At 49.0% G+C, this 15,992-nt stretch overlaps 1 protein-coding gene across 1 annotated transcript in view; it reads right to left on the bottom strand.

Annotated features, from left to right (window-relative positions):
• Positions 1 to 15,992, bottom strand: part of LOC124152542 (ATP-dependent RNA helicase dhx29-like) — a 78,479-nt gene that overhangs the window by 50,148 nt on the left and 12,339 nt on the right. The window lies entirely within an intron of this gene.

Genomic DNA, 15,992 nt, shown 5'->3' on the forward strand with positions numbered 1-15,992 from the left:
AGCGACTGTCATGTGTGTTGGTGTATCAAGCAGCTAGCGACTGTCATGTGTGTTGATGAGCCAAGCAACCAGCGACTGTCGTGTTTTGAGCGACTGCTTGTGTGTTGACGAGCTAAGGGACCAACGACTGTCATGTGTTTTGACAAGCCAAGGAGCTACTGACTGTCATGTGTGTTGGTGTATCAAGCAGCTAGCGACTGCCATGTGTGTTGATGAGCCAAGCAGCTAGTGATTGTCATGTGTGTTCGAGTATCAAGAAGCTAGCGACTATCATATGTGTTGATAAGCCAAGCAGCTAAAGACTGTCATGTGTGTTGATGAGCCAAGCAGCTAGAGACTGTCATGTGTATTGATGAGCCAAGCAGGTACTGACTGTCATGTGTGTTGGTGTATCAAGCAGCTAGCGACTGTCATGTGTGTTGATGAGCCAAGCAACCAGCGACTGTCATGTGTGTTGGTGTATCAAGCAGCTAGCGACTGTCATGTGTGTTGGTGTATCAAGCAGCTAGCGACTGTCATGTGTGTTGACAAGCCAAGCAACCAGCAACTGTCGTGTTTTGAGCGACTGCTTGTGTGTTGACGAGCTCAGCAGCTAGCGACTGCCATGTGTTGACGAGCCAGGCAACCAGCTACTGTCATGTGTCTTGACGAGCCAAGCAGCTACTGACTATCATGTGTGTTGGTGTATCAAGCAGCTAGCGACTGTCATGTGTGTTGATGAGCCAAGCAGCTAGTGATTGTCATGTGTGTTGGTGTATCAAGAAGCTAGCGACTGTCATGTGTGTTGATGAGCCAAGCAACCAGCGACTGTCATGTGTGTTGATGAGCCAAGCAGCTAGCGACTGTCATGTGTGTTGATGAGCCAAGCAGCTACTGACTGTCATGTTTGTTGGTGTATCAAGCAGCTAGCGACTGTCATGTGTTGGTGTATCAAGCAGCTAGCAACTGTCATGTGTGTTGATGAGCCAAGCAACCAGCGACTGTCGTGTGTGTTGATGAGACAAGCAACCAGCGACTGTCATGTGTGTTGACGAGCCAAGCAGCTAGCGACTGTCATGTGTGTTGATGAGCCAAGCAGCTACTGACTGTCATGTGTGTTGGTGTATCAAGCAGCTAGCGACTGTCATGTGTGTTGGTGTATCAAGCAGCTAGCGACTGTCATGTGTGTTGACAACCCAAGCAACCAGCAACTGTCGTGTTTTGAGCGACTGCTTGTGTGTTGACGAGCTCAGCAGCTAGCGACTGCCATGTGTTGACGAGCCAGGCAACCAGCAACTGTCATGTGTCTTGACGAGCCAAGCAGCTACTGACTATCATGTGTGTTGGTGTATCAAGCAGCTAGCGACTGTCATGTGTGTTGATGAGCCAAGCAGCTAGTGATTGTCATGTGTGTTGGTGTATCAAGAAGCTAGCGACTGTCATGTGTGTTGATGAGCCAAGCAACCAGCGACTGTCATGTGTGTTGATGAGCCAAGCAGCTAGCGACTGTCATGTGTGTTGATGAGCCAAGCAGCTAGCGACTGTCATGTTTGTTGGTGTATCAAGCAGCTAGCGACTGTCATGTGTTGGTGTATCAAGCAGCTAGCAACTGTCATGTGTGTTGATGAGCCAAGCAACCAGCTACTGTCATGTGTGTTGACGAGACAAGCAGCTTGTGACCGTCATGTGTGTTGATGAGCCAAGCAGCTAGTGATTGTCATGTGTGTTGATGAGCCAAGCAGCTTGCGACTGCCATGTGTGTTGACGAGCCAAGCAGCTACTGACTGTCATGTGTGTTGGTGTTTCAAGCGGCTTGCGATTCTCAAGTGTGTTGATGAGCCAAGCAACCAGCGACTGTCATGTGTGTTGATGAGCCAAGCAGCTACTGACTGTCATGTGTGTTGGTGTATCAAGCGGCTTGCGATTGTCATGTGTGTTGATGAGCCAAGCAGCTAGCGACTGTCATGTGTGTTGATGAGCCAAGCAGCTACTGACTGTCATGTGTGTTGATGTGCCAAGCAGCCAGCGACTGTCATGTGTGTTGATGAGCCAAGCAACCAGCAACAGTCATGTGTGTTGATGAGCCAAGCAGCTACTGACTGTCATGTGTGTTGGTGTATCAAGCGGCTTGCGATTGTCATGTGTGTTGATGAGCCAAGCAGCTAGTGATTGTCATGTGTGTTGATGAGCCAAACAGCTAGTGACTGTCATGTGTGTTGATGAGCAAAGCAACCAGCGACTGTCTTGTGTGTTGGTGTATCAAGCAACTAGCCACTGTCATGTGTGTTGATGACCAAAGCAGGTAGTGATTGTCATGTGTGTTGATGAGCCAAGCAGCTAGTGATTGTCATGTGTGTTGATGAGCCAAGCAGCTACTGACTGTCATGTGTGTTGGTGTATCAAACGGCTTGCGACTGTCATGTGTGTTGATGTATCAAGCAACCAGCGACTGTCATGTGTGTTGATGAGCGAAGCAGCTACTGACTGTCATGTGTGTTGGTGTATCAAGCGGCTTGCGATTGTCATGTTTGTTGATGAGCCAAGCAGATTGCAACTGTCACGTGTGTTGATGAGCCAAGCAGCTAGTGATTGTCATGTGTGTTGATGAGCCAAGCAGCTAGTGATTGTCATGTGTGTTGATGAGCCAAGCAGCTAGTGATTGTCATGTGTGTTGATGAGCCAAGCAACCAGCGACTGTCATGTGTGTTGATGAGCCAAGCAACCAGCGACTGTCATGTGTGTTGGTGTATCAAGCAGCTATTGACTGTCATGTGTGTTGATGAGCCAAGCAGCCAATGACTGTCATGTGAGTTGACGAGCCAAGCAACCAGCGACTGTCTTGTGTGTTGGTGTATCAAGCAGCCAGCGACTGTCATGTGTATTGATGAGCCAAGCAGCTAGTGATTGTCATGTGTGTTGTCGAGCGTAGCAGCTGGCGACTGTCATGTGTGTTGATGAGCGAAGCAGCTAGCGACTCTCATGTGTGTTGTCGAGCCAAGCAGCTTGCGACTGTCATGTGTGTTGACAAGCCAAGCAGCTAGCGACTGTCATGTGTGTTGACGAGCCAAGCAACCAGCGACTGTCATGTGTGTTGATGAGCCAAGCAGCTACTGACTGTTATGTGTGTTGGTGTATCAAGCAGATTGCGACTGTCATGTGTGATGGTGTATCAAGCAGCTACTGACTGTCATGTGTGTTGATGAGCCAAGCAACCAGCAACTGTCATGTGTTGATGAGCCAAGCAACCAGCGACTGCCATGTGTGTTGATGAGCCAAGCAGACAGCGACTGTCACGTGTGTTTACGAGATAAGCAACCAGCGACTGCCATGTGTGTTGATGAGCCAAGCAACCAGCAACTGTCATGTGTGTTGATGAGCCAAGCAGCTACTGACTGTCATGTGTGATGGTGTATCAAGCGGCTTGCGATTCTCAAGTGTGTTGATGAGCCAAGCAACCAGCAACTGTCATGTGTGTTGATGAGCCAAGCAGCTACTGACTGTCATGTGTGTTGGTGTATCAAGCGGCTTGCGATTGTCATGTGTGTTGATGAGCCAAGCAGCTAGCGACTGTCATGTGTGTTGATGAGCCAAGCAGCTACTGACTGTCATGTGTGTTGATGAGCCAAGCAACCAGCAACAGTCATGTGTGTTGATGAGCCAAGCAGCTACTGACTGTCATGTGTGTTGGTGTATCAAGCGGCTTGCGATTGTCATGTGTGTTGATGAGCCAAGCAGCTAGTGATTGCCATGTGTGTTGATGAGCCAAACAGCTAGTGACTGTCATGTGTGTTGATGAGCAAAGCAACCAGCGACTGTCTTGTGTGTTGGTGTATCAAGCAGCTAGCCACTGTCATGTGTGTTGATGACCAAAGCAGGTAGTGATTGTCATGTGTGTTGATGAGCCAAGCAGCTAGTGATTGTCATGTGTGTTGATGAGCCAAGCAGCTACTGACTGTCATGTGTGTTGGTGTATCAAACGGCTTGCGATTGTCATGTGTGTTGATGAGCCAAGCAGATTGCAACTGTCATGTGTGTTGATGAGCCAAGCAGCTACTGACTGTCATGTGTGTTGGTGTATCAAGCGGCTTGCGATTGTCATGTGTGTTGATGAGCCAAGCAGCTAGCGACTGTCATGTGTGTTGATGAGCCAAGCAGCTACTGACTGTCATGTGTGTTGATGTGCCAAGCAGCCAGCGACTGTCATGTGTGTTGATGAGCCAAGCAACCAGCAACAGTCATGTGTGTTGATGAGCCAAGCAGCTACTGACTGTCATGTGTGTTGGTGTATCAAGCGGCTTGCGATTGTCATGTGTGTTGATGAGCCAAGCAGCTAGTGATTGTCATGTGTGTTGATGAGCCAAACAGCTAGTGACTGTCATGTGTGTTGATGAGCAAAGCAACCAGCGACTGTCTTGTGTGTTGGTGTATCAAGCAACTAGCCACTGTCATGTGTGTTGATGACCAAAGCAGGTAGTGATTGTCATGTGTGTTGATGAGCCAAGCAGCTAGTGATTGTCATGTGTGTTGATGAGCCAAGCAGCTACTGACTGTCATGTGTGTTGGTGTATCAAACGGCTTGCGACTGTCATGTGTGTTGATGTATCAAGCAACCAGCGACTGTCATGTGTGTTGATGAGCGAAGCAGCTACTGACTGTCATGTGTGTTGGTGTATCAAGCGGCTTGCGATTGTCATGTTTGTTGATGAGCCAAGCAGATTGCAACTGTCACGTGTGTTGATGAGCCAAGCAGCTAGTGATTGTCATGTGTGTTGATGAGCCAAGCAGCTAGTGATTGTCATGTGTGTTGATGAGCCAAGCAGCTAGTGATTGTCATGTGTGTTGATGAGCCAAGCAACCAGCGACTGTCATGTGTGTTGATGAGCCAAGCAACCAGCGACTGTCATGTGTGTTGGTGTATCAAGCAGCTATTGACTGTCATGTGTGTTGATGAGCCAAGCAGCCAATGACTGTCATGTGAGTTGACGAGCCAAGCAACCAGCGACTGTCTTGTGTGTTGGTGTATCAAGCAGCCAGCGACTGTCATGTGTATTGATGAGCCAAGCAGCTAGTGATTGTCATGTGTGTTGTCGAGCGTAGCAGCTGGCGACTGTCATGTGTGTTGATGAGCGAAGCAGCTAGCGACTCTCATGTGTGTTGTCGAGCCAAGCAGCTTGCGACTGTCATGTGTGTTGACAAGCCAAGCAGCTAGCGACTGTCATGTGTGTTGACGAGCCAAGCAACCAGCGACTGTCATGTGTGTTGATGAGCCAAGCAGCTACTGACTGTTATGTGTGTTGGTGTATCAAGCAGATTGCGACTGTCATGTGTGATGGTGTATCAAGCAGCTACTGACTGTCATGTGTGTTGATGAGCCAAGCAACCAGCAACTGTCATGTGTTGATGAGCCAAGCAACCAGCGACTGCCATGTGTGTTGATGAGCCAAGCAGACAGCGACTGTCACGTGTGTTTACGAGATAAGCAACCAGCGACTGCCATGTGTGTTGATGAGCCAAGCAACCAGCAACTGTCATGTGTGTTGATGAGCCAAGCAGCTACTGACTGTCATGTGTGATGGTGTATCAAGCGGCTTGCGATTCTCAAGTGTGTTGATGAGCCAAGCAACCAGCAACTGTCATGTGTGTTGATGAGCCAAGCAGCTACTGACTGTCATGTGTGTTGGTGTATCAAGCGGCTTGCGATTGTCATGTGTGTTGATGAGCCAAGCAGCTAGCGACTGTCATGTGTGTTGATGAGCCAAGCAGCTACTGACTGTCATGTGTGTTGATGAGCCAAGCAACCAGCAACAGTCATGTGTGTTGATGAGCCAAGCAGCTACTGACTGTCATGTGTGTTGGTGTATCAAGCGGCTTGCGATTGTCATGTGTGTTGATGAGCCAAGCAGCTAGTGATTGCCATGTGTGTTGATGAGCCAAACAGCTAGTGACTGTCATGTGTGTTGATGAGCAAAGCAACCAGCGACTGTCTTGTGTGTTGGTGTATCAAGCAGCTAGCCACTGTCATGTGTGTTGATGACCAAAGCAGGTAGTGATTGTCATGTGTGTTGATGAGCCAAGCAGCTAGTGATTGTCATGTGTGTTGATGAGCCAAGCAGCTACTGACTGTCATGTGTGTTGGTGTATCAAACGGCTTGCGATTGTCATGTGTGTTGATGAGCCAAGCAGATTGCAACTGTCATGTGTGTTGATGAGCCAAGCAGCTACTGACTGTCATGTGTGTTGGTGTATCAAGCGGCTTGCGATTGTCATGTGTGTTGATGAGCCAAGCAGATTGCAACTGTCATGTGTGTTGATGAGCCAAGCAGCTAGTGATTGTCATGTGTGTTGATGAGCCAAGCAGCTAGTGATTGTCATGTGTGTTGATAAGCCAAGCAGCTAGTGATTGTCATGTGTGTTGATGAGCCAAGCAACCAGCGACTGTCATGTGTGTTGATGAGCCAAGCAACCAGCGACTGTCATGTGTGTTGGTGTATCAAGCAGCTATTGACTGTCATGTGTGTTGATAGCCAAGCAGCTAGCAACTGTCATGTGTGTTGATGAGCCAAGCAGCCAATGACTGTCATGTGAGTTGACGAGCCAAGCAACCAGCGACTGTCTTGTGTGTTGGTGTATCAAGCAGCCAGCGACTGTCATGTGTATTGATGAGCCAAGCAGCTAGTGATTGTCATGTGTGTTGTCGAGTGTAGCAGCTGGCGACTGTCATGTGTGTTGATGAGCGAAGCAGCTAGCGACTCTCATGTGTGTTGTCGAGCCAAGCAGCTTGCGACTGTCATGTGTGTTGACAAGCCAAGCAGCTAGTGACTGTCATGTGTGTTGACGAGCCAAGCAACCAGCGACTGTCATGTGTGTTGATGAGCCAAGCAGCTACTGACTGTCATGTGTGTTGGTGTATCAAGCAGATTACGACTGTCATGTGTGATGGTGTATCAAGCAGCTGTCGACTGTCATGTGTGTTGATGAGCCAAGCAACCAGCAACTGTCATGTGTTGATGAGCCAAGCAACCAGCGACTGCCATGTGTGTTGATGAGCCAAGCAGCCAGCGACTGTCACGTGTGTTGACGAGATAAGCAACCAGCGACTGCCATGTGTGTTGATGAGCCAAGCAGCTACTGACTGTCATGTGTGTTGGTGTATCAAGCGGCTTGCAATTGTCATGTGTGTTGATGAGCCAAGCAGCTAGTGATTGCCATGTGTGTTGATGAGCCAAACAGCTAGTGACTGTCATGTGTGTTGATGAGCAAAGCAACCAGCGACTGTCTTGTGTGTTGGTGTATCAAGCAGCTAGCCACTGTCATGTGTGTTGATGACCAAAGCAGGTAGTGATTGTCATGTGTGTTGATGAGCCAAGCAGCTAGTGATTGTCATGTGTGTTGATGAGCCAAGCAGCTACTGACTGTCATGTGTGTTGGTGTATCAAACGGCTTGCGATTGTCATGTGTGTTGATTTATCAAGCAACCAGCGACTGTCATGTGTGTTGATGAGCGAAGCAGCTACTGACTGTCATGTGTGTTGGTGTATCAAGCGGCTTGCGATTGTCATGTGTGTTGATGAGCCAAGCAGATTGCAACTGTCATGTGTGTTGATGAGCCAAGCAGCTAGTGATTGTCATGTGTGTTGATGAGCCAAGCAGCTAGTGATTGTCATGTGTGTTGATAAGCCAAGCAGCTAGTGATTGTCATGTGTGTTGATGAGCCAAGCAACCAGCGACTGTCATGTGTGTTGATGAGCCAAGCAACCAGCGACTGTCATGTGTGTTGGTGTATCAAGCAGCTATTGACTGTCATGTGTGTTGATAGCCAAGCAGCTAGAAACTGTCATGTGTGTTGATGAGCCAAGCAGCCAATGACTGTCATGTGAGTTGACGAGCCAAGCAACCAGCGACTGTCTTGTGTGTTGGTGTATCAAGCAGCCAGCGACTGTCATGTGTATTGATGAGCCAAGCAGCTAGTGATTGTCATGTGTGTTGTCGAGTGTAGCAGCTGGCGACTGTCATGTGTGTTGATGAGCGAAGCAGCTAGCGACTCTCATGTGTGTTGACAAGCCAAGCAGCTAGCGACTGTCATGTGTGTTGACGAGCCAAGCAACCAGCGACTGTCATGTGTGTTGATGAGCCAAGCAGCTACTGACTGTCATGTGTGTTGGTGTATCAAGCAGATTACGACTGTCATGTGTGATGGTGTATCAAGCAGCTGTCGACTGTCATGTGTGTTGATGAGCCAAGCAACCAGCGACTGCCATGTGTGTTGATGAGCCAAGCAGCCAGCGACTGTCACGTGTGTTGACGAGATAAGCAACCAGCGACTGCCATGTGTGTTGATGAGCCAAGCAACCAGCAACTGTCATGTGTGTTGATGAGACAAGCAACCAGCGACTGCGATGTGTGTTGAAGAGCCAAGCAGCCAGCGACTGTCACGTGTGTTGATGAGCCAAGCAGCTGGTGATTGTCATGTGTGTTTGTGTATCAAGCAGCTTGCGACTGTCATGTGTGTTGATGAGCCAAACAACCAGCGACTGTCATGTGTGTTGACAGGCCAAGCAGCCAATGACTGTCAGGTGTGTTGATGAGCCAAGCAGCTAGCGACTGTCATGTGTGTTGACGAGCAATGCAGCTAGCGACTATCATGTGTGTTGACAGGCCAAGCAGCTATTGACTGTCATGTATGTTGACGAGCAATGCAGCTAGCGACTGTCATGTGTCTTGACAGGCCAAGCAGCCAATGACTGTCATGTGTGTTGACGAGCAATGCAGCAGGCGACTGTCATGTGTGTTGACGGGCCAAGCAGCCAATGACTGTCATGTGTGTTGATGAGCCAAGCAGCCAGCAACTGTCACGTGTGTTGACGAGATAAGCAGCCAGCAACTGCCATGTGTGTTGATGAGCCAAGCTACCAGCAACTGTCATGTGTGTTGATGAGACAAGCAACCAGCGACTGCGATGTGTGTTGAAGAGCCAAGCAGCCAGCGACTGTCACGTGTGTTGATGAGCCAAGCAGCTGGTGATTGTCATGTGTGTTTGTGTATCAAGCAGCTTGCGACTGTCATGTGTGTTGATGAGCCAAGCAGCTAGCGACTGTCATGTGATTTGACGAGCCAAGCAGCTAGCGACTGTCATGTGATTTGACGAGCCAAGCAGCCAGCGACTGTCATGTGTGTTGACAGGCCAAGCAGCCAATGACTGTCAGGTGTGTTGATGAGCCAAGCAGCTAGCGACTGTCATGTGTGTTGACGAGCAATGCAGCTAGCGACTATCATGTGTGTTGACAGGCCAAGCAGCCAATGACTGTCATGTATGTTGACGAGCAATGCAGCTAGCGACTGTCATGTGTGTTGACAGGCCAAGCAGCCAATGACTGTCATGTGTGTTGACGAACAATGCAGCAGGCGACTGTCATGTGTGTTGACGGGCCAAGCAGCCAATGACTGTCATGTGTGTTGACGAGCCAAGCAGCTAGCGACTGACATGTGTGTTGACGACCCAAGCAGCCAATGATTGTCAGGTGTGTTGACGAGCCAAGCAGCCAATGACTGTCATGTGTGTTGACGAGACAAGCAACCAGCGTCCGCCATGTGTGTTGATGAGCCAAGCAGCTAGTGATTGTTATGTGTGTTGACGAGCCAAGCAGCTAGTGATTGTCATGTGTGTTCGAGTATCAAGAAGCTAGCGACTATCATATGTGTTGATAAGCCAAGCAGCTAAAGACTGTCATGTGTGTTGATGAGCCAAGCAGCTAGAGACTGTCATGTGTATTGATGAGCCAAGCAGGTACTGACTGTCATGTGTGTTGGTGTTTCAAGCATCTAGCGACTGTCATGTATGTTGACAAGCCAAGCAGCTAGCGACTGTCATGTGTGTTGATGAGCCAAGCAACCAGCGACTGTCATGTGTGTTGGTTTATCAAGCAGCTAGCGACTGTCATGTGTGTTGGTGTATCAAGCAGCTAGCGACTGTCATGTGTGTTGACGAGCCAAGCAACCAGCGAATGTCGTGTTTTGAGCGACTGCTTGTGTGTTGATGAGCCAAGCAACCAGCGACTGTCATGTGTTTTGACGAGCCAAGCAGCTACTGACTATCATGTGTGTTGGTGTATCAAGCAGCTAGCGACTGTCATGTGTGTTGATGAGCCAAGCAGCTAGTGATTGTCATGTGTGTTCATGTATCAAGAAGCTAGTGACCGTCATGTGTGTTAACGAGCCAAGCAGCTAGCGACTGTCATGTGTGTTGATGAGCCAAGCAACCAGCGACTGTTGTGTGTTGATGAGCCAAGCAGCTAGCGACTGTCATGTGTGATGACAGGCCAAGCAACCAGCGACTGTCATGTGTGTTGACGAGCCAAGCAGCTAGCGACTGTCATGTGTGTTAATGAGCCAAGCAACCAGCTACTGTCATGTGTGTTGACGAGACAAGCAGCTTGTGACCGTCATGTGTGTTGATGAGCCAAGCAGCTAGTGATTGTCATGTGTGTTGATGAGCCAAGCAGCTTGCGACTGCCATGTGTGTTGACGAGCCAAGCAGCTACTGACTGTCATGTGTGTTGGTGTTTCAAGCGGCTTGCGATTCTCAAGTGTGTTGATGAGCCAAGCAACCAGCGACTGTCATGTGTGTTGATGAGCCAAGCAGCTACTGACTGTCATGTGTGTTGGTGTATCAAGCGGCTTGCGATTGTCATGTGTGTTGATGAGCCAAGCAGCTAGCGACTGTCATGTGTGTTGATGAGCCAAGCAGCTATTGACTGTCATGTGTGTTGATGTGCCAAGCAGCCAGCGACTGTCATGTGTGTTGATGAGCCAAGCAACCAGCAACAGTCATGTGTGTTGATGAGCCAAGCAGCTACTGACTGTCATGTGTGTTGGTGTATCAAGCGGCTTGCGATTGTCATGTGTGTTGATGAGCCAAGCAGCTAGTGATTGTCATGTGTGTTGATGAGCCAAACAGCTAGTGACTTTCATGTGTGTTGATGAGCAAAGCAACCAGCAACTGTCTTGTGTGTTGGTGTATCAAGCAGCTAGCCACTGTCATGTGTGTTGATGACCAAAGCAGGTAGTGATTGTCATGTGTGTTGATGAGCCAAGCAGCTAGTGATTGTCATGTGTGTTGATGAGCCAAGCAGCTAGTGACGGTCTTGTGTGTTGGTGTCTCAAACGGCTTGCGACTGTCATGTGTGTTGATGTATCAAGCAACCAGCGACTGTCATGTGTGTTGATGAGCCAAGCAGCTACTGACTGTCATGTGTGTTGGTGTATCAAACGGCTTGTGATTGTCATGTGTGTTGATGAGCCAAACAGATTGCAACTGTCACGTGTGTTGATGAGCCAAGCAGCTAGTGATTGACATGTGTGTTGATGAGCCAAGCAGCTAGTGATTGTCATGTGTGTTGATGAGCCAAGCAGCTAGTGATTGTCATGTGTGTTGATGAGCCAAGCAACCAGCGACTGTCATGTGTGTTGATGAGCCAAGCAACCAGCGACTGTCATGTGTGTTGGTGTATCAAGCAGCTATTGACTGTCATGTGTGTTGATAGCCAAGCAACTAGCAACTGTCATGTGTGTTAATGAGCCAAGCAGCCAATGACTGTCATGTGAGTTGACGAGCCAAGCAACCAGCGACTGTCTTGTGTGTTGGTGTATCAAGCAGGTAGCGACTGTCATGTGTATTGATGAGCCAAGCAGCTAGTGATTGTCATGTGTGTTGTCGAGCGTAGCAGCTGGCGACTGTCATGTGTGTTGATGAGCGAAGCAGCTAGCGACTGTCATGTGTGTTGTCGAGCCAAGCAGCTTGCGACTGTCATGTGTGTTGACAAGCCAAGCAGCTAGCGACTGTCATGTGTGTTGACGAGCCAAGCAACCAGCGACTGTCATGTGTGTTGATGAGCCAAGCAGCTACTGACTGTCATGTGTGTTGGTGTATCAAGCAGATTGCGACTGTCATGTGTGATGGTGTATCAAGCAGCTGTCGACTGTCATGTGTGTTGATGAGCCAAGCAACCAGCAACTGTCATGTGTTGATGAGCCAAGCAACCAGCGACTGCCATGTGTGTTGATGAGCCAAGCAGCCAGCGACTGTCACGTGTGTCGACGAGATAAGCAAGCAGCGACTGCCATGTGTGTTGATGAGACAAGCAACCAGCGACTGCGATGTGTGTTGAAGAGCCAAGCAACCAGCGACTGTCACGTGTGTTGATGAGCCAAGCAGCTGGTGATTGTCATGTGTGTTTGTGTATCAAGCAGCTTGCGACTGTCATGTGTGTTGATGAGCCAAGCAACCAGCAACTGTCATGTGTGTTGACGAGACAAGCAACCAGCGTCTGCCATGTGTGTTGATGAGCCAAGCAGCTAGTGATTGTTATGTGTGTTGATGAGCCAAGCAGCTAGTGATTGTCATGTGTGTTCGAGTATCAAGAAGCTAGCGACTATCATATGTGTTGATAAGCCAAGCAGCTAAAGACTGTCATTTGTGTTGATGAGCCAAGCAGCTAGAGACTGTCATGTGTATTGATGAGCCAAGCAGGTACTGACTGTCATGTGTGTTGGTGTATCAAGCAGCTAGCGACTGTCATGTATGTTGACAAGCCAAGCAGCTAGCGACTGTCATGTGTGTTGATGAGCCAAGCAACCAGCGACTGTCATGTGTGTTGGTGTATCAAGCAGCTAGCGACTGTCATGTGTGTTGGTGTATCAAGCAGCTAGCGACTGTCATGTGTGTTGATGAGCCAAGCAGCTAGTGATTGTCATGTGTGTTCGAGTATCAAGAAGCTAGCAACTATCATGTGTGTTGATGAGCCAAGCAGCTAACGACTGTCATGTGTGTTGATGAGCCAAGCAGCTAGCGACTGTCATGTGTATTGATGAGCCAAGCAGGTACTGACTGTCATGTGTGTTGGTGTATCAAGCAGCTAGCGACTGTAATGTATGTTGACAAGCCAAGCAGCTAGCGACTGTCATGTGTGTTGATGAGCCAAGCAACCAGCGACTGTCATGTGTGTTGGTGGATCAAGCAGCTAGTGACTGTCATGTGTGTTGGTGTATCAAGCAGCTAGCGACTGTCATGTGTGTTGACAAGCCAAGCAACCAGCGACTGTCATGTGTTTTGACAAGCCAAGCAGCTACTGACTGTCATGTGTGTTGGTGTATCAAGCAGCTAGCGACTGTCATGTGTGTTGATGAGCCAAGCAGCTAGTGATTGTCATGTGTGTTCGAGTATCAAGAAGCTAGCGACTATCATGTGTGTTGATGAGCCAAGCAGCTAACGACTGTCATGTGTGTTGATGAGCCAAGCAGCTAGCGACTATCATGTGTGTTGGTGTATCAAGCAGCTAGCGACTGTAATGTATGTTGACAAGCCAAGCAGCTAGCGACTGTCATGTGTGTTGATGAGCCAAGCAACCAGCGACTGTCATGTGTGTTGGTGTATCAAGCAGCTAGCGACCGTCATGTGTGTTGGTGTATCAAGCAGCTAGCGACTGTCATGTGTGTTGACGAGCCAAGCAACCAGCAACTGTCGTGTTTTGAGCGACTGCTTGTGTGTTGACGAGCTCAGCAACCAGCGACTGTCATGTGTTTTGACGAGCCAAGCAGCTACTGACTGTCATGTGTGTTTGTGTATCAAGCAGCTAGCGACAGTCATGTGTGTTGATGAGCCAAGCAGCTAGCGACTGTCATGTGTGTTGATGAGCCAAGCAGCTAGTGATTGTCATGTGTGTTGGTGTATCAAGAGGCTTGCGACGCTCGTGTGTGTTGATGAGCCAAGCAGCCAGCAACTGTCATGTGTATTGATGAGCCAAGCAGCTACTGACTGTCATGTGTGATGGTGTATCAAGCAGCTGTCGACTGTCATGTGTGTTGATGAGCCAAGCAACCAGCAACTGTCATGTGTGTTCATGAGCCAAGCAACAAGCGACTGCCATGTGTGTTGGTGTATCAAGCAGCTAGCGACTGTCATGTGTGTTGACGAGACAAGCAGCTTGTAACCGTCATGTGTGTTAACGAGCCAAGCAACCAGCTACTGTCATGTGTGTTGACGAGACAAGCAGCTTGTGACCGTGATGTGTGTTGATGTGCCAAGCAGCTAGTGATTGTCATGTGTGTTGATGAGCCAAGCAGCTAGCGACTGTCATGTGTGATGACAGGCCAAGTAACCAGCGACTGTCATGTGTGTTGACGAGCCAAGCAGCTAGCGACTGTCATGTGTGTTAACGAGCCAAGCAACCAGCTACTGTCATGTGTGTTGACGAGACAAGCAGCTTGTGACCGTGATGTGTGTTGATGAGCCAAGCAGCTAGTGATTGTCATGTGTGTTGATGAGCCAAGCAGCTAGCGACTGCCATGTGTGTTGATGAGCCAAGCAGCTACTGACTGTCATGTCTGTTGGTGTTTCAAGAGGCTTGCGATTCTCATGTGTGTTGATGAGCCAAGCAACCAGCGACTGTCATGTGTGTTGATGAGCCAAGCAGCTACTGACTGTCATGTGTGTTGGTGTATCAAGCGGCTTGCGATTGTCATGTGTGTTGATGAGCCAAGCAGTTAGCAACTGTCATGTGTGTTGATGAGCCAAGCAGCTACTGACTGTCATGTGTGTTGATGTGCCAAGCAGCTAGCGACTGTCATGTGTGTTGATGAGCCAAGCAACCAGCAACAGTTATGTGTGTTGATGAGCCAAGCAGCTACTGACTGTCATGTGTGTTGGTGTATCAAGCGGCTTGCGATTGTCATGTGTGTTGATGAGCCAAGCAGCTAGTGATTGTCATGTGTGTTGATGAGCCAAACAGCTAGTGACTTTCATGTGTGTTGATGAGCAAAGCAACCAGCGACTGTCTTGTGTGTTGGTGTATCAAGCAGCTAGCCACTGTCATGTGTGTTGATGACCAAAGCAGGTAGTGATTGTCATGTGTGTTGATGAGCCAAGCAGCTAGTGATTGTCATGTGTGTTGATGAACCAAGCAGCTACTGACTGTCATGTGTGTTGGTGTATCAAGAGGCTTGCGACGCTCATGTGTGTTGATGAGCCAAGCAGCCAGCAACTGTCATGTGTATTGATGAGCGAAGCAGCTACTGACTGTCATGTGTGATGGTGTATCAAGCAGCTTGCGACTGTCACGTGTGTTGATGAGCCAAGCAGCTAGTGATTGTCATGTGTGTTGATGAGCCAAGCAGCAAGTGATTGTCATGTGTGTTGATGAGCCAAGCAGCTATTGATTGTCATGTGTGTTGACGAGCCAAGCAACCAGCGACTGTCATGTGTGTTGATGAGCCAAGCAACTAGCGACTGACATGTGTGTTGACGACCCAAGCAGCCAATGACTGTATTGTGAGTTTACGAGCCAAGCAACCAGCGACTGTCATGTGTGTTGATGAGCCAAGCAACCAGCTACTGTCAGGTGTGTTGGTGTATCAAGCAGCTAGCAACTGTCATGTGTTTTGATGAGCCAAGCAGCTAGCGACTGTCATGTGATTTGACGAGCCAAGCAGCCAGCGACTGTCATGTGTGTTGACAGGCCAAGCAGCCAATGACTGTCAGGTGTGTTGATGAGCCAAGCAGCTAGCGACTGTCATGTGTGTTGACGAGCAATGCAGCTAGCGACTATCATGTGTGTTGACAGGCCAAGCAGCCAATGACTGTCATGTATGTTGACGGGCCAAGCAGCCAATGACTGTCATGTGTGTTGACGAGCCAAGCAGCTAGCGACTGACATGTGTGTTGACGAGCCAAGCAGCCAATGACTGTCATGTGTGTTGATGAGCCAAGCAGCCAATGACTGTCAGGTGTGTTGACGAGCCAAGCAGCCAATGACTGTCATGTGTGTTGACGAGCCAAGCAGCTAGCGGCTGCATGTGTGTTGAAGAGCGAAGCAGCTAGCGACTGTCATGTGTGTTGACAGGCCAAGCAGCTAGCGACTGTCAGGTGTGTTGATGAGCCAAGCAGCCAATGACTGTCATGTGTGTTGATGAGCCAAGCAGCTAGCGACTGTCATGTGTGTTGACGAGCCAAGCAGCCAATG

The sequence above is a fragment of the Haliotis rufescens genome, unplaced genomic scaffold (genome assembly GCF_023055435.1).
Source record: "Haliotis rufescens isolate VD_foot unplaced genomic scaffold, xgHalRufe1.0.p SCAF_13, whole genome shotgun sequence".
Taxonomy (NCBI): domain Eukaryota; kingdom Metazoa; phylum Mollusca; class Gastropoda; order Lepetellida; family Haliotidae; genus Haliotis; species Haliotis rufescens.